General features: G+C 40.4%; 2 long non-coding RNA genes across 6 annotated transcripts in view; one reads left to right on the top strand and one right to left on the bottom strand.

Annotated features, from left to right (window-relative positions):
• The window catches only part of LOC102167346, a 55,524-nt gene that overhangs the window by 15,274 nt on the left and 15,542 nt on the right, over window positions 1–24,708 (top strand). The window contains exon 1 of one of the 5 annotated variants that reach the window (XR_002340317.1): window positions 4,875–4,983. The exons of the other annotated variants lie outside the window; for them this stretch is intronic. This is a non-coding gene — a long non-coding RNA (uncharacterized LOC102167346). Of the gene's footprint in view, window positions 1–4,874; window positions 4,984–24,708 lie in introns of those variants that run through there. 5 annotated transcript variants of the gene reach the window in all.
• LOC110257547 lies at window positions 4,788–6,343 on the bottom strand. Its single transcript, XR_002340320.1, has 3 exons — window positions 6,245–6,343; window positions 5,035–5,222; window positions 4,788–4,879 (listed from the first exon to the last, which is right to left on the bottom strand). It is a non-coding gene; the product is annotated as an uncharacterized LOC110257547 (long non-coding RNA).

Raw genomic sequence — 24,708 nt, forward strand, 5'->3', positions numbered from 1 at the left:
ACTGATAATATAATTTAAAAGCAAAATGTTTAACTTCATAGGTTAGAATTGAAAAACAAATTGGCAAAATGGAGGATATCACTCAAGAAATTGACCAGAACTCAGGAGAAAGAGACAAAGAAATGGTATTTGTGAAAGAATATTTGGGGAGTTCCCTGGTGGTCTAGCGGTTACGACCTGGCACTTTCACCCCTGCAGCCTGGGTTCTAGGAACTGAGATCCCACCTCAAGCCCCTGCATGCTGCAGCCAAAAAAAAAAGAGAAAAGAATATGTATTTTAAAAATGGAGAATAGAATAAGACCTTTGATGAATGTCTAAGCGAAGTTCAAGATGATTTCAGAGAACATGCCAGTAATAATGACATAGAAATTTGGGGAATGGATGAAAGACATGAATGTTCAGATTCAGAAAGCACAAGTCCCAAAAAGGATAATAAGAAACTCACACTAAGACCCATCACAGTATAGCTGCAAAACAGCAAAGACATAAAGACAATATTGAAAGCATCTGGAGGAAAAAAGGACATTATCCATAAAAGAATAATTAAACTAGCAGCAGACTTCTTCACAGCCACAACAAAGACCAGACTGTAGTGGAATCAAATCTACAAAATGTTTAGAGAAATAATCAAACTAGAATTTTACGACTGGTGAAAATACAAAGGTAAAACAGACATTTCTAAAAGCATCCAGTATATAACCAGAAGATCTTCAATTCAGGAAATTTGAAGGGTAACTATCAGAAAGGATAATGATTGTAGAAGGAAGGTCTGAGAAGCCAGGATGAAAAATAGACAAAAAATACAGATAAGTGGGTGAATCTTAACAAACATTGACAGCATAAAGCAATAATGTTTAAATCAGTAAAGTAGAAAAAGGTGGCCCCACAATAGTGGACAACACTGTTAAGTTAGATGAAAGAGGAGTGATCAGACTTAGCAGATACCTAGATACATACATATGTGTATATAAATATAGAAGTCATTTTGAATGGTGCTCTTCTGGTAGCTGTGAAGGAAGGAAGACAAAGAAATGGTATTTGTAAAAGAATATTTGGGGAGTTCCCTGGTGGTCTAGCGGTTAGGACCTGGCACTTTCACCCCTGCAGCCTGGGTTCTAGGAACTGAGATCCCACCTCAAGCCCCTGCATGCTGCAGCCAAAAAAAAAAAAAAAAAGAGAGAGAGAGAGAGAAAGGAATATGTATTTTAAAAAAGTTTAAAAGAACAATAAGACAGCACCCAGTTTACCCAGGAGCTTTGACCATGAAGCCATAAGTCTCAAAAGAATAAGCTGGAAACTCACTAAACCATATTATATCTTTTGCAGTGCTCATATTCTGTACCTCTTTGGTTTTTTTTGTAATATTCACATTTTTATTCTAAAAATTATAAGAACCTATCTACTTTTCTTTTTATAGCCGCACCTGTGGCATATAGAAGTTCCTTGTCCAAGGGTTGAGTCAGAGCTGCAGCTTGCCAGCCCACACCACAGCCATGCAGCAGCACTGAATCCAAGCTGCATCTGTGACCTATGCCACAGTTTTGTGGCAAGGCCAGATTCTTAACCCACTGAGTGAAGCCAGGGTGGAACTCACATCTTCGCAGACGCTACGTTGAGTTCTTAACCCACTTAGCCACAATGGGAACTCCCTATCTACTCTTGAACTCTTTTTTTTTTCACTCTCATGCGTAAATCTTCTTCCATTGACTTCAAAGGAGAACAACTGAATTTAACAAAGCTGCACAGGAATCATATCTGTGCATATGGTCATACCTATGCTGCAGCTGCAGCAATGCTAGATCCTTTAACCCACTGCACTGGGCCAAGGATCAAACCTGAGCCTCTGCATTGACCCAAGCTGCTGCAGTTAGAGTCTTAACCCACTGTGCCACAGAAGGAACTCCTCTCTCTCTCTTTTTAATCCAACTTAGAAATACAACTCTGGGAGTTCCCTTGTGGCACAGCGAGTTAAGGATCCATTGTTGTCACTGTAGTGGCTTTGATCCCTTGCCCAGAAACTTCTTCATGCCATGGATGCAGACAAAAGTAAAAAAGAAAAACAGGAAAAAAAAAAAAACTGCTCCCAGGTAAGAACTGCTTTCAGAGGACATCAGTACTCTTCGTCTTTCAACTACTTAAGACACATTCATGCAATTTAAAACTAAGTGCACATATATGCTGTGGTGCTGTCTTATCGTTCTTTTAAAATTTGAATTATATATGTTTATTTTTTAAAAAAATACAGGTGTATATAATTAGTGAAAGACCCTTCTCAAAGAAAATAAATGTTAATATTTTTATTATTTCTTAAAGAGAGATTATTTTAGTCTTAACAAGAAGGAAATTTGCAAATTTGAATTTAAATTGATCACAGCAGTCACTGGCAAAGGGTACTGATGTCCTCTGAAAGCAATTCTTACCTGGAAGCAGGGACTCAGATTAACTCTTTTGATTTACTTCAGTAGGAAACATAAAAACTGGAAAATACTTCCAAAGAGGACTTGTTTTGATGGCCTCTTTTTCTCTTTGCGCCAAGTATGCTGTGGCTCTCAAATGAGTGCTATACTGTGTCAAACTTATCTCCTTGTCAGACAATAGCTATTAAAGAGAACATATGTTCATTCATATGTTCCCAGGATATTAATTAAATGAATAGTCTACCTTTTGTATTTTAGCTTAGGATAGGTAACTAGCAGTTTGAGTTCTTTTTTGTTGGTGATCTTTTTTTTTTTTTTTTTTAGGGCCACACCTGTGGCACATGGAGGTTCCCAGGCTAGGAGTTGAATCAGAACTGTAGCCACTGGCCTACACCACAGCCACAGCCATGTGGGATCCAAGCCACATCTGAGACCTACACCACAGCTCACAGCAACGCCGGATCCTTAACCCACTGAGCGAGGCCAGGTCTCCAACCTGTGTCCTTGTGGCTGCTAGTCAGATTCGTTTCCTCTGAGCCTTGACAGGAACTCCTGGCTTCTTTTTTGAAATTAAATGATCCGTTTGCAAATATGAAGATGCTAATAATGCTTATTCATGCCTGGTTATCTGTAGGGTAAGGATGGGAACACTCTCCCTGGAAGCCTACTGCTGCAATACTGGGATAGGCAATGTAATTTTAAGCCCCTAAATTGGTGGTAATCTGTTATGGCAGCAATAGGAAACCAATACAGACCCCACTCAAAAGATGATTGTAAAGCTGTCACAAGTCTGGGCTTTGAAAGCAAATTTGCTGCCTTTTCTTCCTCTGTTATGATATCATACCCTTGTTTCCACTAGCAGTAATGCACACTGGGGTTACCATTGTTAATCCTGCAGTCGTACTTTTCCAGTTAAAGACGGTAGACCTTTGGCCCCTTTTTCATTCCCAAGGTGTCCAGTGGGTGGCCTGTGATGTCCTTCTGCTAACCTTAAACAATATTTCATCCCATCTAACAAGCACTCAGCTCAGATGGTCGTCTGTGCAAATGCCACCAGGAACATCTCCCATGGGACCCAGGAAAGTATTCATTTTCCAAAGAGAAGTAAAGCCTACATTGATAGCATATAAAATAAGGACACCATAAAATGTAAAGAGTGATGAGGTTATTTCACCCTTAAGTTATGCTTTCAGGAAAAAGCAAAATTTAAATCTTAAGAGATCTGTAGGCCCACTTGACACTGCAAAGAAAGAGAAATCCAACTGATGAAATAGATCCTAACTTCCTCCCTCAGCTTCCGTACTCCCCAAATTGCTACCCTTTTCCAGCCGTTTCCATTCTTCTGCTAATTATCTGATCTGGAAGTTTGGGAGTGATATATTTTTTTCTCCCTTTGGTGCAGCCCTTAGGAGACATTCTCATCTTGTCCTCATTTTCTCTGGCTTCCTCTTTCTCACCATTAATATGCATGCACCTGAAACAACTCCTGGTGCCCAGGTCTGTCTCCAGTGGCAGGCTCGCAAGCCTCTCTCTTTGGATTCACACTATACAGTCTGTGCCTCTTTCTGCCTTCCTCACCACACCACTCACTCCACCCTCTACAACAGCCTTCTGCTGCTTCAACCTTAAGTATAAATCCTTCTGCTTAGTTTTCAAAGCCTAACTACCCAGCGTTGTTCTCCACATCTCTCAACATTCCTTCCCTCTTCGGGACCGCCAGGCACTTCCCAGTGATTCATAAAATTTCGTTTTCTGCTTGGTAACCCAGGAGAAAGGAACTAGGCTGAATAAGACATTGACTCCTTTCTTTGGCAAGTGTAGCTTCGTGGGGATGGGGTGTGGGGAGCCAAATAAGCTAATCAGCATTTCAGGTGCTGTTACAAACAAGAGCTGTGAGCACACCAACAGGGGCTAAGGGATTGATTCTTCAGGGGGAGCAGGGTTGGAAAGGCTTTGGAGAGCAGGAGATGATAGAAAAATGAAAAATGAGTTGTCATTCTGAGAAGTGGCTATTTCCCAGAACATCCTGCAATGAGCAGCAGACTCTGTCAATGTTCATGCGAGTAATATAATAAGGCTACCAACCCTTTCGAGTCAGACCCCGGTTAGGGTCCTCCCGCCCAGTGTCACTCACCACGCCAGTTAGCACAACACCGGGTTTGGTTCAGAAGCAAAGGAAAGTTTTATTCTTTGATCGCAGAGTAGCGCTGTGCAAGCCAGCACTGCAGACACACGCTCGTGCACAGGCCGCAGGGAAGGGGCTGCCGCTTAACGTTCTCGGCTGTGAAGAGGAGGGCGGAGCTCTCGCGAGACAGGCGGGGCGCGCGCAGCGTCTCTGCGCGCGGCCCGCCTGCCCGCCGCCATCTTGGATTGCCGCGCGTCTGGCCCCTTGGCGGTTTCCTGCTGGCACCTCTGGCCTGAAGGGCCTGGTGCGAGGCCTCTATAGGCGGCCGCCTGTGAACTAGTGGAAGTAGACCAGGCACAGAAAAAGAGGTTAGGCCTTACCACCTGGATTCCATCTGACTTTTCCTGGGGACCCCCGATGGGCTTTACCAGTCATAAAAGGTAGGCAAAATACGACCACCACCGGTTTCCTCCCTGGGAGAAAATACTCACCTTGGTACAGTTCTGTTTTGTACTTAGGTGTAACTATTACTTAAGAGTAGGTTATAGGTGGGTTAGGAAAGCGTCAGATTGATTTGGAACGGTCAGCGCACCCATGTAGCTCATTCTGCTGCGGTATATGTGCTTTTCCTCAACCACGCGTAGAGGAAAGTTCCCGGTAGTTTTACATCGCTCTGCAACTAGGCAGATACACAGCATGGGTTTGAAAACTAAGTTTTTGTCTATTAATTCTGCCAATATCCTGTATCAGCTCTATGGGAAATCAAAGTCTGAAACCTCTGTCATGTTTTGAGGAGCTCTGGGGAAAATACTCCACTTCCCAACCATCTGCAAGTTGTCTTAAATTCTACTGTTGCTTTCCTCACCATTAACATGGGGCAATAACAGCAGTAATTCTAAGCCCTGGACACCCTCATCTCAATTAGCATGTTCCTCTATTCCAACTGGGAAGTGAAAGTGAACTTCAAAAGAATAAAGACAGGCCAAGATTCTAGCTTGAGAAAAAGGATGCCATGGGAAAAAAAGGAAGTTTTTGGAACCAGGGTGAGATGAGGCTCTACAGACAAACATTCTGCTCTATAGTTTTTCTAAAGCCTAGTTCTGAAAATCTAGCTAAAAACCAAACTGACTTCGTGGCAGGTGCATAGGAGGCTTATTGAATAACCACCACTTACTAGTATTGGGCATTTTCACAAATATGATCTCAATCCTCATAGCAACCCCATGAGGTAGGTATCATCGTTCCCTGATTTTATCAGAGGTAACAGATTCAAAAAAATTATGTGAGCCAAAATCACACTGCCAGAAAGAAGATCCAAAAATGGCTACTGTTCCTCCAGTGCCAGCTCCTGCTAAAACAAGTGGCTCTGCAGCCGCGGACAGCACAGCTCCAGGCCAAAGTTTCCTCCAAACAGTCCATTCCCCACCCCACCCCAAGGCATGATGCCCAAGATGTTCCACTAGTTTCTGACTGCCTGATGATGTTTGAGTTCTGTTTCTTCCAAGTGCCAGAAATGGCTGTGAAATTTGCGTTTTAACCTCCAGAGTGGTATTCTTCCTTGGTTCTTTTGTAGCAACCTAGCACTGTTAAAAGTAACCCTTGTATGAGCCATCCTGGCTTGAAGGCATTCATGGTCTGTTCTGCAGGCCTGCTCACTGTCTGAGGGGGAGTAGAGGGCTCAAAGCTTTCTGCATAGCTTACCTGCCAACTCCTGCAGCTTTAGAGAGCTTTAACTGGCTTCAGACCAGATATTTTCAGGGTCAGTAGCACTTGACAGGGCAATCTTTTTTTCCAAGAGAAATGAAAGCCTAAAGCAGTGGATTTCAAACCTTAGAATATATCAAACTCACCTGGAGGGTCTGTTAAAACACAGATTCCTGGGATTTTCCTTTAGGGTTTCTGATTCAGTAGATTGGCGTATTGGAGCTGATTGGAGGCTTCAGAGTTGAGAGTAGTAGGGTGGGGGATGAGAATTTGCATTTTAACAAGTTCCAGGTGATGCTGATGCTGCTCGTCTGGACTCCACTTTGAGAACTGTTTGCAGAGATCAGTGTCTTGATATTGGCTACATTAGAATTCCCTATAGAGCTTTTAAAAATCCTGACACCCATCCACACCCAAGCTAGTAATCCATGTTTCTGAGGATAATATCTGGACACCAGGATTTTAAAACTTACAGGTGATTTCAGTTTGGGAACCATAGGCTTGGGGTCTTTGAGAGCCAAGCCTTGTCCTTCTGGATAACCCCTAAGGGTTGAGCAGAGGAAGCATCCTGACATCTGCTTTTTCTAACAGAAGAGAAAATGTTTATGATTCTTAGTGGAAAAGCATTTAGCTGTTCTAGACTTAAAAACAAAATAAACTGTAGCTATCTTAAAGATAATAGCTTCCAGAACCTTAAAGAACATTAAGAGTCAACAGGGAACAAAACGTAATAAATTCAGTTGCTTGGGGGGGGGGCAAATGGCTTAAATTGGTGGACAGAACATATTAGGGGGGAAGGTTGTGTCTTATCCAGCTCCCTGGCGTCACATAACTTTATCCTTTAACTTCATGCATCATTATTCATCATCACCTTTTATTACTGTGGCTCAGCTTACTTAAAAGCCTGTGTTATCTCTCATTTTCAACCCAATGTAAATTTAATTTTCAGCGAAGCCTTTGTTAAGACAATTGTTCCAGTTTTCAGAAAGATGTTAGAGAATGGAGGAAGTAGATTCCAAAAACTGCAGCCCTGTGGGTTTGATGTTAAATCTCTGGCAAAACTGTGGAACAAACTATTTAAAGACATGAGAAGGGATTGCTGGGAGCCAGTATAGGTTCCCGAAGTCCGTCTTTCACCAAACCAGTCACATGTCCCTTTTTGACAGGTTTACAGGTCATGGCGATCAGGGGAATATCATAGACAAAAATATATCTTAATTTCAGCAAAGAATTTGACATCCTGTGGACAAGAATGACATGAATGACAGTACAGTTGAGTAGATTTGTAGCTAGTTGAACAACTTTACCCAAGGAATGTTGACTGCTTAATGAATCGCTGCCTCCCTGAAGGGCAGTCACAATGACAGACGCCCAAGCACAATCTATGGCTTATCCAGTCCAAAATTTCAATTAATGATGGATGAAGACACAAAGGACATGCTTATCAAAACTGCAAATATGACAAAGCTGGGAGAGAATCCTAATTCAGTAAATGTCAAATGAACCGAGAGCAGCAAAAGGTCTCAATAAACTCAAAGGACAGGCTAACATGTATAAGAATAAACTTAAAAGGGATAAATGTAAAACCATCCATTAAAAAAATCAAGCACAAAAGTGTGGGAGATTAAGATTGAGTGACAGGAGATTGAGATTAAAAAATGGTTTTATGAGAAGAAATCCCAGGATTTTTGAGTTACCATGGCGTTGGTACAATCTAGTAGGTCTTAGATCTCTTTGAAAATCTGTGAATGTGTAGACGAAAAATATTGCCTGCCATTTCAGTAAACAAAGAATGATGCCCGACATCAAGGCATCAACGACTGCAGCTGCCCTCCCCCCAACCCCCACAGATGGTGCACCCTGAGGGGAATTCAGAATGGAGAAAAACAGGAAACTGGCCCAAGTTAATGAAAATGCATATCAAATGAATAATTTCAATGATCCTAGATTCTTGCATCTTCTCATACAGAGAAAAGCACTAAAATCATTAACTTGAGATGTCTGTCTTTTATGATCAGCAGTAAGTTCAACTACATATTTGTTTTCCTGTATATCCTGGTTCCTCCCTTGCCTCTTTGAAACAGTTCCTCAGAGCTGAGAGGCCTGTTTCCCAGGCTATAGTCCTCAGTGAGCTTCCTGGATGTCGCAACATTTAGGTTGTGCAATTTTGTTTTGTCTTTTCAGTCGACAAAAGCTAAAGACTATCTCATAGACACATGCCCATAGTTACGATATTTTGTTTACAATTTCACCTTGAGCCCATCTGTGACCCCCAGGGGTCACAGACCCCAAGATAAGAATCCTTGAATAGTATAATTGGGCCACATAAAAACTACAGCAAACTATGTGCTTTTACAAAAGTGTACTATCAAAACAATGGCGATAATAGCCCCAAAGGGCTTGCTCATCTTCATTATAGTCTTCAGTCCACAGTATTCAGCTGAATGTAGAGACTGAAAAAAAGCTGGAATATACAAATGCTGAAAGGTCTAGAAATTATGTTAAATAAAGAGCACTGAAAGAACCTGGGACATTTACTCTTTTTTTTTTTTTTTATCTTTTTGCCATTTCTTGGGCCACTCCCGAGGCATATGGAGGTTCCCAGGCTAGGGGTCAGAGCCACAGCAACGCGGGATCCGAGCCGTGTCTGCAACCTACACCACAGCTCATGGCAACGCCGGATCCTTAACCCACTGAGCAAGGGCAGGGACCGAACCCGCAACCTCATGGTTCCTGGTTGGATTTGTTAACCACTGCGCCACAACGGGAACTTCAGAGACATTTACTCTTTAAAAAAAAAAATTGGAGGAGGATGTTCCCGTTGTGGCTCAACAGTAACAAATCCATGAGGATTCGGGTTCGATGCCTGGCCTTGCTCAGTGGGTTAAGGACCCAGCATTGCCATCAGCTAAGGTGTAGTTCGCAGATGAAGCTGGCATTTGCTGTGGCTGTGGCATAGGCCGGTAGCTGCCTCTCCAATTCAGCACCTTTCCTGGGAACTTCCATATGCCATGGGTGCGGCTCTAAAAAGACACACCCAAAAAAGTAAGAAATAGGAGTTCCTGTCGTGGTTAACGAATCTGACTAGGAACCATGAGGTTGCGGGTTTGATCCCTGGCCTCACTCAGTGGGTTAAGGACCCCGTGTTGCCGTGAGCTGTGGTGTAGGTTGCAGTTGCCGCTCGGATCTGGTGTTGCTGTGGCTGTGGTATAGGCCAGCCGCTACAGCTCCGATTAGACCCCTAGCCTGGGAACCGCCATATGCTGTGGGTGTGGCCCTAGGAGAAATAAAAAAGACCAAAAAAAATTTTTTTTAAATTAGGGGAACGCAATAGCAGTCTTGCAAAATCTGAAGGCTGCCATTTGTAAGAGGCTGCCAACTTAAAATATTCTGTAGCAGTGCTACCCGGTAGAAATATAAAACCAGTCACATACATAATTTAAAATTGGTCACCACATTTAAAAGTACAAGAAACAGGTGAAATTCATTTTATTAATATATTGCATTTAACCCAGTATAAAAGAGTATCATTTCAACATGTAATCAATGTAAAACTTTTTTGTATTGAGTTTTTGAAGTCCAGTATGTATTTTACATTTAGAGCACATTTCTATTAGTACGACCCACACTTCAAGTGCTCTGTAGCCACATGTGGCTAGTAGCAACTGTATTGGACGACCTAGCTCTTTAGCTTCCCAGGGCAGGAGAGAGTCAATTAAGAGGTGTTCGAGAGGAAGAATTTTCTAAAAGAACTTCCCCCCAGATGGAAAGAGTGCGCTTGTAGAGCAGTGAGGTCTCTGTCATTGGATATGTTCTAATTCAGACTGGGTGACCACCTGTCAGGAGTTACTTAGGCTGCATAGGATGGGAGCTGGAATGGATAATCTTGAAGTTCATTCTCATTCTGAGGCTTTCATTCTGTGACTGTCAGGTTGGAGAATTGAGGTTATTTGACCATCAACTTCATGATATTCTGGGACAAGTGGGCAGCCAGCCTTTCCTAAGAAGATCTTGCCAATCTTAATTATGCAAATACATGCCAGGTCACATCAACAGAGCCAGTGTGCCTCTGCCCCTTCTGTTGTGGAGCTGCAGCCTAAGTTATCTATAAAGACAGTCCATATGCTTGGCTCAGGCTCTGACATGCAGCTGAAGAGAGACCATTATCACATCACTGAGCTAAGCTCAGCCTGGAAATAACCTACCCCAAACATGTGTCTAACACACTCGCTTAATTTTTGCACTCATCTAACCAGCTCACTTTTAGTTCCAGTTTTATATTAAGCTCATTAACGGAAAATTAAATGTGTAGCTGTGTTAAGAACATACAGGTACTTCTCTGGAGAGAATTCCAAAGTGTTCTTCAAAATGAAAGCAGCTCATAAAGAAAGGCCATTTGCTTGTGCTTAACAAGTCACAGTCCCAGCCTTCAAGGTCTGCAACAGCTGATGATTGGCACTCTGAACCAAATTGGATACGCAGCCAGTGTTTGAGGAGCCTGCCCCAGGATTTTTGCAATCCACATGCGACTGCAGTCTAGAGGAGCTGGAAAAAACATGGGGGAAAAGGATGAGCTCTGGAAGCCGACTAGCTGAGTTCAAGCCCCACTTGTGCCTCTCACTAGCTATATGGTCTTAGGCAGTTAACCCTCTGTAACCTTGGTAACCTGGAATTCACCCTTTCACCTGAGGTACTGATCTTTCCCTGCCAATTATTTTAGTGTTTATAAAACTAAAAAGTCATCCATGGAGTTAAAAACAAGTATTTGGTAGAGTTTGGTTCACTGGTGATTAACATTTCTGAGACTTCTAATTGCTGTTATTTTTCCTGAATATATGGAATATATGAATACGCATATGCATGTGGTATACATCCATTACAGAAAGTTCGGAAAATATAGAAGAATATTTAGAAGAAAGTTTAAATGACCCCACTCTCTTACCATGCAGAGCAAACTACTCTTTAACATTTTGTCACTTCTACATATATTTTTTGATGTAATGGACATATGGACATATTTTTAAAAAAATCACTTTCTGATACTCTCTAAAATCCAAATAACAAAGAGGAACTTTCCTTGAAATCTCTGAAATCTGTTTTCCTTGCCTTTTTTCCTCCTCTCCTGGCTGTCCTAGAAGGGAAGGGATATGGCCCTACTATCATGATGTCCCATTCAGGAAGGGACATCATGAGTCTGGATAGACTCCATGAGAGGAAATAGGAATCAAGTCCTAGGATAGGGCTTAGTAGCAGATAAAAAACTATTGGAGTCCCCATCCTGCACTTAACAGATGGGGAAACTGGAGCCCAGAGAACAGAGCGACTTCCCTATGATCAGCCATTCAGCAGGACTTATTGCTGTAACCTTGCCCACCTAAGCACCCTCCCAGCTCACCCCACTGCTTCATACAGCATGATTCAACCTTGTGCATTCTAGCTAATTTGGAGCCCACTTTCTGCTAGGCATCTCTCTATTTTAAGATCAAAATTAAATGCTTAAATATAATTTTTTAAATTGTTGCATGGTACTCGGTTTGATAATAGGAAAGTCATTTATTCCACAAAGGGCACTTTATGAGGCTGTCTTTCCAGAGAAAAAGCTCAAAAGAATTCTCTTAGCCATGTGCAAAATATCCACTTAATCAACATGAACACTCATATTACTAGGCAATTAAAATGATTTATTCGAAGAGCTTTATAGTCATGCCTTAATACCAATCTATAATAAATAGGAGAAATAAGAGCAATAATACTTACTATCGTCCTAGTTAAATATAAGCACCATAAATAATATTTGCGCCTTTAAGCAATTCATATATCCTTCCCAAATAATAAGATTGTAACATGGAGCTTTTGCTTTTCAGTGGGATAAAATATATTACTGAGCTTTATTTTGTTTTTTTGCAAGGCTAACACTCAGAGAGGGATTTTTCCTGGTCTATTTGGACTATTTGTCTGCTTGAGAAAGAGATAACTTTAAAATTACAGGGACACCTCTATTATTACCTAGTTGCTCCTTCCCAAATGCAAGGAAGTAAATTTACCCCCAATTCCTAGTTCCAAAGCTTTTATATTACCTGCTGCATTGAATTACCATTTATTTGTTATTTATTAGTAATGTATTTATCTGCCTCTCTTATTAAATCGTTCATCTGCCTTCCTTGAGGGCAGAGTTTGCTTGAGGATTAACTAACAGTATATGTAATACACTTAGCACAGCTCCTGGCACAGAGCAAGCATGACCTGATATTACCTGCTGTTATCATCATCTTTATTATTGACTTTAAAAGCTCACTGCTGCCCAGAACAGAATCTGGCACACTCAAAAATAGATGGATATGTGCGTCCTTAGAATATCTGGTGTCATAACCATCTAAGTTCTGAGCCATTAACATTGTACAGTCTCAGAGGAAGATTCTCCTTACCTTCTGAATCAGATTTTCACTAGAAATGGTGTGAACCAGACAAAGTCTTAAGCACTGAGTTTAAGTGCCCTCAAAGAGCTCGTAGGCAAATACTGGAGAAACAAATGAGTACCGTGTCTTGGAACCACAGTGAGGAAAGAAGTGCAGAAGCAGAGAAAAGTGGCGTGCAACTCTATCTGGAGGAAACAAAATCACTTTAAACAGCAGCCTTTGTCCTGAATGTTGAAGGTGGTGCCAGGGGAGGGTGTTCCAAGCCCCAGCGGACAAATAACACTAAATTACTTTCTCTAATGAAAACAGAGAAACAAGGTCATTTATTTTCATGTGTGGCACCTATGTGGATAGGGCGGGCATGGAAGGACGTTTTACTGGCACTGTGCTGCCTGCAGGGGGCACCGAGGAGTGTGGCTTACAGGAATGGAGGACCTGTACCAGCTTCAGGCTTGGCTTCCCAGCATTTCTTGGTTCTGCTTGAATGTTTTCGGCTGCCAGCATCCGTCTGCCTCTTCTGGTTTCCTCAGTCGTCACTGTCTGCCACTTTCTTAACCTTTCTGCTCCAACAACTTTCCTTTGCCTGTCTTATCTTTTCTGTCTCCTGTCTTTTTTTTTTTTTTTGCCTCTTGGCTTTTTCCCAATCCCTTTGAAGTGCTTCCTTCCTTTTTGCTAAGGAATAATTCAGTACCGGGTATCTAAGTTACCTTCAAGTTGTGGGTTCCTCGAACTTTGGGGTTCTCATTTTCATTACTGCTTCCTATGCAAAAATGTCTCTCTCTGCCACCATGAAAAGTGTTCATTTTTCTTATTTCTGAGTTTGGCAATGTTTAAGGTGCCAAAGTGCAATCTTTGAATAACTAAAGCCTTATGTAGGCAGCTCTGGGGGACATTTTATGACTAATAAATCCTATGAAATGCTGTTTTATTTTTAATTTAATTTTTATTTTTTATTGGGGTATAGTTGATTTACAATGCTGTGTTAGTTTCAGGTGTACAGCAACGTGATTTAATTATACATATGCACATATTCCTTATTTTATAGATTCTTTTCCCATGTAGATTATTACAGAACATTGAGTAGAGTTCCCTGTGCTGTACAGTGGGTCCTTGTTGATTATTTATTTTATACATACATAAAGTTTTAATTTGTACCCTTCCACATTTCCCCTTTGGTAACCATAAGTTTGTTTTCAAAGTCTGAGAGTCTGTTTCTATTTTGTAAATAGATTCATTTGTATCATTTTTCATTAGATTCCACATATAAGTGATACCATATGGTATTTGTCTTTTATCTGATTTCACTTGGTATGATAATCTCCAGGTCCATTCATGTTGCTACAAATGGCATTATTTCATTCTTTTTTATGGCTGAGTAATATTCCTTTGTGTATATCACCATATCATCTTTAACCACCCATTTGTCTATGGAGATTTAGGTTGCATTCATGTCTTGGCTACTGTAAATAGTGCTGCAGTGAACACTGATGTGAGTGCATCTATCTTTTTGAATTATGGTCTTCTCCAGATAGGAGCCCAAGAGTGGGATTGCTAAATCACATGGTAGTTTTATTTTCAGTCTTTTAAGGAACCTCCATACTGTTCTCCGTGGTGGTTGTACCAATTTATATTCCCACCAACAGTGTGGGAGGGTTCCCTTTTCTTCACACCCTCTCAAGCATTCATTGTGTATAGTTTTTTGATGATGGCCATTCTGACCAATGTGAGGTAATACCTCACTATAGTTTTGATTTGCATTTCTCTAATAATTAGTCATGTTGACCATCTTTTCATGTGCTTTGTGGCCATCTGTATGTCTTCTTTGGAGAAATGTCTATTTCGATCTTCTGACCATTTTTTGATTGGGTTGCTTTTTTTTTAGTATAGAACTGCATAAGCTGTTTATATATTTTGGAGATAAATCTCTATGAAATACAATTAATTTAGCGCCCCTAAATCATTCTCAGAAGTCACTGAACCCGCATTCTCAGAAGTCACTGAACCCGCAGTGTGTATATATTTTATCATTTACAAAGCACTTCTACCTTACTCTGCTTTTATTTAAGTAAGGGAAACACGTGTACCACAAAAATACTTTCTTTAAAACACAATGTATGAGACTCTAACATATTTCCCCTATTTATACATATTTAAAGAAGCTCACATTTGTGCAGTATCTTAATGCCTTCACTTCCAATTCCTGAACTAACCAGAATGTCACTTTTATACCTCAAACACCTCATCTTTATGATGTGTTTTATAATTACTCACCTCTTTCACATATGAGATTTCATTTACTTCTTTCAACAGCTCTGTATTATTTTTTCTCATTTTAGAATTGACAAAAGTGGGGCAGAGAGATGTTGAGCATTTTTCCCCAGCGAGGCTGTGAGGGGCAGTGGCCTCATGAATGCACATTGCTAAGGCTCAGACTAGGGCACATACTAATATTATTTTAAATGTCATTAGAGGATAGAAAGACCATACTTTTTAAGCTCTAGGGCCTTGCCCCTTATTCCTCTCATGAGAAATGTGATGACTTCTTTCCATTCTTTCTTCTTCTAGTAATAGAGCACTCCTCCAACCATTATTAGACTAATGCAAAGACATTGTGATAATTCTCACTTCTAAATAAGGTTTCTACTATGAGCAGGCAAATATAACTAATAGATTTGGCATGACGAGAAAAAAAATATCTGCCAGGGTTATAAACCCTATAAATGTCTTCTAGTAGAACAAAAGGTGATAACCACTGCCCTAGTCAGGTTCCAGAGGTACAGAGCCTGAGATGGGGATTCATGCACATGTTTATTGAGGCATTGCTCCTGGGAAAAACTGATAATGCGTGAAGGAATCAGGATGGGGAAGATGTGGCGTCTGGTGAAAACTAGCATTAGCCTGAACTGTAGGGAGATCTGCTAATACCGAAGGCCTGCCCCACTGCTACAGGGCTCCCCAGTCTTCTCTGCCCTGAAGCAAGGGAGCAGGATTTTGTAATCCCCTCCAGTCTGCCACTGGCCATGGGACAGACCAGTTAAAGAAATTCCAGAGGAAGTAGAATGGGCGATAATGATAACAACAATAATTCAACAAATACCATTAGTTGAGTGCCTACTATGTGGGTTTCTTACCAATTCTTACAACAGTTGTGATGTTTTATATATGAAGAAACTGAGGTATAATGAATGATGTGACTTATCTGAGGTCTAAAGCTGGACACTGGCAGTTCTAGGGTTAAATCCTTATAAATCCTTACCTGACTCTGAAGCCCAGACTGTTTGCTCTTCTGTGATACCAGCTCCAGTTCTAGGTCAACAGTGGGATGAGATGGTAGTTACTATCTGGTCCTACATTTCTAACTTACTCTTCGCTAGAAACAGCACTGAGACATGCTTCTGTACTTGAAAAAATGTAGCAAACACTGAAAAATTCTGCATCCATTCAGCAAATACAGATTGAGGACTAACTGTATGTTTTACACACTTGTGAAATTTGAGATACAGAGATAAGTATGACACAAGACCTCTGCTTTCAGGAAGCTTACATACATAACAGCAGAAATAACCTGTTTTTAATAGGATACATCAGAGGATCCTACTAGAAATAGGATATAATAGGATCCTATTTAAAAAATAGGGTAATAGGATAGAGAGAAAAGTAGTAAGAGAAGGCCTCTAAAAGGAGAGGTGATGAAGCTGAGGTCTGAGGAAGGAAAATTAGATAGCAATGGGAGTGGAGGAAAAGAGAATTCTAGACTAAGGACCCAGCAAACGCAAGGCCCTGAGGAGAAGAGGAAGCTCAGCATGTTCAGGAAAGAAAGAGCATCTGTGTGGCTGGAGTTTGGTGACTAAGGGAGTCATGCACATGGAGCTGGGCTCAGGCAAGTGGGCAGGGTGAAAACCACATAGCTCCTGAAGTCCCAGACAAAGAACTGGGATTATTTTTCATACAGTGCATCAGTCAGTGAAGCAGCATGGCTGTGCTATGGAGCATGCATCCTTTGGTGAGAGGTGGGAGGTGGCAGAGTGAGAGCAGGAAGACCAGCAAAGGGATATCCCAGACTTCCAGGTGAGCCCTGATGATGGTGTCTCCAGCTAGGGAGAGAACAGTGAAGATGACAAAGAGACGTCATCTCTATTGAGATGACTGGGGATGTGTTTTATAGGTAGCATTGATAGTTTGCTGTGGGGGGTGGGGGAGTTAGATAAAAGAAATCAAGAAAACTCTTTTAAGTTTTTATATTTAGCAACTAGGAGAATGATGTTACCATTTTCTCAGGTGTGGAAGGTTGTGGAAGTCTGGATGCCAGAAGGGTCATGGAGAATGATGAGTTCTTTAGGCATGGTCATCTGGGGATGCTAATCAAACATCTGCTCAGAGAAAGCAAATCAGAAGTTGGATGTGTGAATTAGAGCTTGCCGGGAGGGAGGGGTCATGGTTGGGGGTATACGTTTGAGATCCTCAGTTTATTGACATTATTTGAAGCACTGGGACCAAGATCACCCAGGGAAAGAGATGGCCCCCAAAAAAGGGAATAAAGGCAGCCCAGGAATGATGCCCAGGGCACTCAACATCCAGAGGTGAGCAGAGGAGAAATATTCAGCCAAGGGACTGAGAAGTAAAGGCTGTGAGGTAGGAGGAAAACCGGAGGTTTTCAGAGTATGCAAAGGTTTGAGGGGAATACAGGCGTAGATAGTTCTAAGGAGGATGATTTCTAGACCCTCAACTTCATATCCACTCTCTCCAAAAGCTTACATGCCTGAGAATGTGCCTAGTGAAAGGAAGAGCTTCTCCAGCCTACTTCCTCTCACAGGCACCTGTCTCCCACTTTCATCTCTCCCAAATCTTACTAGAGTGCAGTGCCCAGCAGTGTTACAGACATCCTGGGCACACACACACAAAAATAAACAGAAATACCAGTGTCAGTTTGATGAACTTCATGACTGTAATATCTGGGTAACAAAGGCTTATGCAAGTCAGGTGATGTCCAGTATTTTGCTTTCCACAAAACTGGAGAAGAATCTAATTGAGTTGAGAACTGGTGGATTATTTTTAAAATGTTGTGATAAATTACTTTGTGATTTTTGGCATATAATGCAGGAGTTCAAAGAGTTGCATACAGCTCTAAGACAGTATTCCATCTACTTATGTATATAAAGAGGTTTTCTCAGAGCATAAATCTTTTGAAAAGGAAAAATAAGGAATTGATGCTGAATTCTGTCTCATGACAATTATAAGTTGTAATATCTGTAGAAATATGAACTAATTGGGAAAGAAGCCCTAGCCAACTCATAAGAATTTGTATTTATAATAAATTTTTCTTTTTAGGTTAATACTTTTTCATCAAAATTTGTATCATACGTACTTAGGTTATTTTGATCAAGTGTATAAATACTAATTGTATTATTTAATTCTTTAATTTTAGATAATTATTTAATTTTAGATAACAGAATCTAAAAGAAATGTTTTAATTTATAGAGCCTGATAGAAGCCTTATAGCCTTCCTATAAAAATATAGGAAATTTTAAAATTAATTTATATACTTAGTTTAGTTACAAAAAAAGTTGGTAGAATGATAAAACATTACATTGGGAAATTTTTTAGTGTAGCAAGTTGAATGAAAATGTAAATTCGAGGGGAAATGGGAATAGTGTACAATATCTAACTGTCAAAGAAGTCTGTGTATTTTCTAAATGGTTGAGAGTGAATATCAAATTTCTATGGTGTTTAGATTCCACTGGGCACATTTAATAACAATATAACAGTTTTATTTTAAGATGCTAGTATTTGTAACAGAGTGGAAATTCTATCCCTAGCAACTATTTAAACTTATGATGAAAAACAAAGATGTCAACTCTAAAAATGTGCAAAGGTCTAGAAAGTTTTGCAAAATTCTTTTAGGGGCTACATGAGGAAAAATATTTGAAAACAACACAGGGAAGGCAAGAGGAAAAAAGGTTTCAAAGAGAAAATGGTCAGCTGTTTGAATGCCGTAGGAATAAAGAAGAGAATACAATTGGACTGGCAACAGGTATCAGTGACCTTGATTGGAGCAGTTTCAGTACAGTGAAGGGGCTAGAAACCTAGTTGGGGTAGGTTGAAGTGACAGTAGTAGGTGAGGAAATAGAGACCACAGTTAAAGACAACTGTCAATAAATTTTGCTGTGAAGGAGAGCAGATAAAGGGATTCTTAGCTAAAGGGATGGAGGAATCAAGAGAAAGTAGATTTAAAAAAGGAGATACCAGAATATGTTTATATGCTGATGGGCAGAATCCAAATAGAGAGGAAAAAACTGATAATGCATGAGGGAAAGGAGGTAACAGGAGCAAAAGTGAGAGATTGGGATCTGGAGCACAGTGAAACGTGGGCATATCTTCCATTGTCGAAGAAAAGAAGGCATAGGATGTGGCTGTAGAAACCAGTGCTGTTATTTTTATAGATGAAGAGGGTGATAGGTAGTGAAAAATGTTATAACATCAAAAGATTGGATGTCTTGATAAGGTCAAAAATTATTGGAGTGAAGATAATAGAATAAATGAGAAGAAAAAGTACTAGAGAGAAAAATGTCCTAAACTGACACTTTAGAGGAGATGCAGTTACTGGTTTGACCCAGTAATTGGTGGAGAGGAAGAGTTGAGGAAGAGGTCATCAGATGAAGTTAAGGAACTGAGAGCCCAGGCTATTAGATGGATCACCCACATGAATGTTGAAGCCACCAGGAATAATAAGAGGAATAGAATGAAGAATAGGACAGTGAATGAGGTACCAACCTTATAAATAAAGGGCTTAACTGGGAGGCTAGTGGAAGAGGGCTCTAAGAAAATGTGTTGGGTGGAATAGTAATAATGTCACAAACTTTAAAAGATTTGGGGTTTGAAAGATGAAGGAAGACAAGTAATTTCTAGTGGGTAACAGGTAACCAGAAAGACATCTATCCTATGCCAATGTCCTGATGTATACGAAGCAAAAGAGTAAAAGCCGCCATCACTTAAGACAGATGTCAGGGAGGTAGATGCAGGTGGAGCACAAGGGTCAAGGGCTATTCAGAGAAGAAGGTGAAAATTCGAGGAAGTTTGGTGATGATAGAGAGTGAGCACATGAACATTAGAAGGACCTAGGAGGGAGTCTGAATGATGCTGGATGGCCCAGAAGGCTTGTGCTTCTATGGACAATATCAGAATGACGGAATTTTCCCTTTTGGCAAGACATGCCATCACTGCATTCAAAAGTCCAGAGGACTTAGCTGCAAGATATGTGGGCAAGTGTACATTCAACCCAATTTTTCACTAATAGGAAAACCAATAGATGTGGGGAAATTGGTCAAGGAGAAACTATACTTGTGAGCAGTCTTTTTTTTTTGGGGGGGGGTGGCCCCACAGCATATGGAGTTCCTGGGCCAGGGATCAGATCCAATCCACAGTTGGGACCTAAGCCACAGCTGCGGCAATGCCAGATCCTTAACCCATTGTGCCAGGCTGGGGATTGAACCTGTGTCCCAGCACTCCCCAAGACGCCGCTGATCCCATTATGCCACAGCAGGAATTCCGTGAGCAGTCTTATCATATCGCATCCTCAAAGGACTGGATTTGTTTTCTGATGTTCCTGCAATTAGGATATGTTACCTCTAGGGAGCAGTAGTGCCACAAATATGTGATCTTAAAAGACTCATTTTCTCTTTTATTTCAGGGATCTTTCTGCTCAAGCCTCTGCAGTTTCCTGACATAAAGCTTTAACATCCAATTGAGGAAACATAAATTCATTATGAGCACTAAAAATATTAATCATTAAACCATATACAGATAAGACTGAGAATATTAGAAAAATAAGCAATAAAATAGATTTTTACTTTTCCATTTCAGCTTACTTAAACTTTAGTTCTAAACCTGATTTGGTGTACAGCTTTTAATTAGAATATGCCTTTACTATAAACTCTGTTATTTGAGACATGAAGTCAGATATGAAGTATCTGAAATTGTAAAATTTTGTCTATAAACAAACTCTTAAAATAAATTTAAAACTCTGTGCACACATGATCTCATTTGATCATCCAGACAACCAGCTGAGATAATTACTCTTATTATTCCCACTTTAGAGATGAGAAAACTGAGCCTCAGAGGTCTTGAACTTCTAACTAGATTCATCAGGGACTTAATGATTTTTTTTTTAATTAGCAAAGTTTATCAAGTTTTCCTTTTTATGCCTGTACTCAGTGATCATGCAGATGGTAAATACCACCACTGGCAGATGTAAACACATAATTTGACTTTACAAATGCATATTAATACAGTCTTGCTATCCAACCTAAACTCAGAATAACTTCTTGTACTGAGGATGATCGACAAATTCAGGAATTGCAACTCTGCATTTCGGTTTCAAGTATTGTCCTCTGTGCCCTTAGAAAATAAAAACTGCTTCCATAAAAAAAAAAAAATGAAATAATGCCATTCGCAGCAACATGAATGGACCTAGAGATTACCATACTAAGTGAAGTAAGGCAGAGAAAGACAAATACCATATGATATCACTTTTATGTAGAATCTAAAATATGACACAAATGAATTTCTCTGAGAAACAGAAACAGACTCACAGACACAGAACAGACATGTGGTTGCCAAGGGGGAGTAAAGGAAGGATAGATTGGGAGTTTGGGATTAGCAGATGTAAACTATCATATATAGATTGGGTAAACAACAAGGTCCTACTGTACAGCACAGGGAACTATTTTCAATATCCTGTATAAACCATAATGGAAAAGAATATATATATGAAATCGAATCACTTTTCTGTACAGCAAAAATTAACAACATTATAAATCAACTATATTTTAACAAAATAAATTTTTAGGGAGTTCCCATTGTGGCTCACAAGCATCCATGAGGATGCAGGTTCGATCCCTGACCTCGCTCAGTGGGTTAAGGATCCGGTGTTGCCGTGAGCTGTGGTGTAGGTCACAGATGTGGCTTGGATTCTGTGCTGCTGTGGCTGTGGTGTAGGCTGCCAGCTGCAGCTCCAATTTGAACCCAGGCCTGGGAACGTCCATAAGCCACAGGCGTGGCCCTAAAAAAATTTTTAAGAAAAGCTGCTTTAATTTCTCATACCCTTGAATTTCACAGGTTATATTTCTAATGAGAAAAGATACATGCATACTATTTTTATTAACTTAAAAATGTTTGACAAATTTTAAGCCACTGAACAAGTATAATTTACTATTAAGCTATTATTTCAAATCAGAAAGTGAAACTCATCTAAATTCTTTTCTAAACATTCATACTTCCAGTCCAGAAAAATAATCTAAAAATAACAGTTAATGAATGTCTTAATTGTTCTTCCTTGTGCTTATCACTAGCCATTGTCATTGCTTGGCCGGACTGTTCCCAAATGTACACAAAATGTGAATTTCTATTCTGCACAGATATTAAAATAGGCTCTGACAAAGACAAAGGATGAAGTGAAAAAAAAGGATAACTTCAAATGTGTATTTTACAATAAATGTACCATGTACTTCTGAGAATTTGCTTAAATCAATATTTTTAAGTCATATTGTTGCCCAGTTCTATTTGCCAAATGTAAAAGGTTCACCACAGGACAGAGTTAATACACTTTGCTAATTTATGTTTATTGATAAGGACTTGGCTGGAGGAGGAAGATTCAGCTTTTACTTCGATAAAGAATGTGAGCGTTAGAACTTGGAACTGAATATTGCTGCAGTACTACTTGGAAAAAATACAATTAAAAGCTCTTCCCTGTTTTGCTTTCATCTAAGCTACAGACCCACTCACCCATCCTGATCGCCTCTGCCAACAGACACCATACATATAGTCCTATGTTTGTATTCATTGATCACTGATAAGTAAGTGATCAGCCAAGGGTTTGGGTTGCCACAGACGGAACCAGCTATGCAAATGTAATGGGTTGGAAGGCTGTGGGAACACTAGTGGGTCCACCAAAGTCTGAAGAACAATCACTGGAAAGACAGGAACCAAGGGACTCTGTGGCATGGAGAAGCAGACACACCTGTAGGAGCAGAAACCCCAAGGCCAGCGTGCTGCTGCAAGTTTTCATCACTTCTTAGGCTCAGGAGTCAACCTCCTGGAAGAGATTGTTTGATTGGCCAATGTCAGGTTGCATGACCACTCCTGGGCTAGGCCAGGGCAGAGAGAAGGAGAACACAGCCTCTTTCATGTCCTTAGAAGTGTCTGGACTTAGGTTCCCACCAAGAACTTATATAACTAGGGAAAAGAAATTCTCAGAAAGGAAACTGGTATACTCTTGAAGAAGAGCAATGAATAAATACCAGCCAGCTACAACTGTATGGATATTTACTACTGTAAGTTGAGGAAGGATTGATAAGAGTTGCCAACAAATAGCAAGGACGATGGGGAGAGCAGCTGCAGGAACACTGAGCACGAAACAGCTTCCCTGAGCCTTTGACATTGGCTAGGCACTCAGCTGTGATTTAGTTGTGTCACTTTATTCAACCTGCATGACAACTCTATGCTGTAAGTACTCTTCCTGTTATTTCTGTCTTACCTTGAGATCAAAAACAAAACAACCTAAGGTTTATAAAGATAAAATGGTTTATTAATGCGGGCAGCATTGACGTTGGAGCCAGTTGGTCCTTTGTTATGGGGGGCTGGCCTGTGCACTGTAGGATGTTCCACAGCCTGGCCTCTACACACTAGACACTGTTTTACCCCACCTCCCACTTGTGACAACTAAACATGTTTCCAGACATTGCTAAATATGCCTGGGGCAGCACAAAATTGTCCTCAGTTGAGAACCTACTGATATAAAGTCATTTTCCCAAGTCACGCCCCATAAGGATTTCTCTCAGATGTGTCTGAAACCAGAACCTAAACTGCCAACCGTGTTCTTGACCCACATCACCCACATACAAAGCATCTTCACACAGATTATTTCTCTAGTATCTGTTAACACTCCTATAGGGGAGGTGAGGCAGGTTTGGTTGTCTTCCTGTTTCCTTTGGGGAAATGAAGCTTCACCGAGTTTGTGATTTGCCTGAGATCTCTCAGTTCTCAGTTTGTCAAGCCACCACTCAAAAAACCTCTTTTTAGGTTGTTTGGCTTTTAGTTTGTTTGGTTTTCTTTACCTCTAACCCAGGATTTTTTTTTCCATTCTGCCACAGTTTTACTAAACAAGAGAATTAGTATTAGGAATACCACAGAAAAGAAAGTTGGACTTGGAGAACAGAATTGTGGTTGCCGAGGGGGAGGGAGTGAGATGGACTGGGAATCAGGGATTAATAGATGCAAACTATTGCCTTTGGAATGGATAAGCAATGAGATCCTGCTGAATGGCACTGGGAAGTATATCCGGTCACTTATGATGGAGCATGATGAAGGATAATGTGAGAAAAAGAATGTGTATATATATGTGTGTGTGACTGGGTCACTTTGCTGTACAGTAGAAAATTGACGGGACACTGTAAACCAACTATAATGGAAAAAACAAAAATCATTGTAAAAAAATTTAAAAATCCAATTTTCACAGCAAAAAAAAAATATTAGGAATAACTTCTTTGATCAAATGTTAAGGAGAAATATAAATTCCCCTTGAATGACGAAGTTTTACTGTTTTGAAACAAGTAAAAAGTCAAAAAGAATGAAGGAGGAAAGAGGAAAGAAAGAAGGGAAAATAAGTTCATCTGGCTGCCCCAAGGTTTTATCCTCTCTCACCAAAAACAGACTCTCAATACACATCACAAGTCACTTTGTACCCTAGGAGAACTAAAGGGAAAGACTCCTTTGGGTTTCCTTGCAGGATGGCCCCATACTCCATCTGACATGCTCAGGCACTGTTTTATTTCTGACTCAGAGGGAAGACTGACTCACAAATACCACGTTACCACTTAACCTTTCATTGAAAGTCTCATGGCCAAGACCAGGTCTAATTCGAGGAAGCTTGGAGTAAGAGATCAGATGAGTTCATGGCCCAAGGCAGAATGGCTGCAGATGGTTGGTAAGGAAAGACTTTGATAGCTGAGATGTTCGTGACTTAAAAGCAAAACAAAACTCCTGGCTAAT

This window comes from Sus scrofa, chromosome 18, assembly GCF_000003025.6.
Source record: "Sus scrofa isolate TJ Tabasco breed Duroc chromosome 18, Sscrofa11.1, whole genome shotgun sequence".
Classification (NCBI taxonomy): domain Eukaryota; kingdom Metazoa; phylum Chordata; class Mammalia; order Artiodactyla; family Suidae; genus Sus; species Sus scrofa.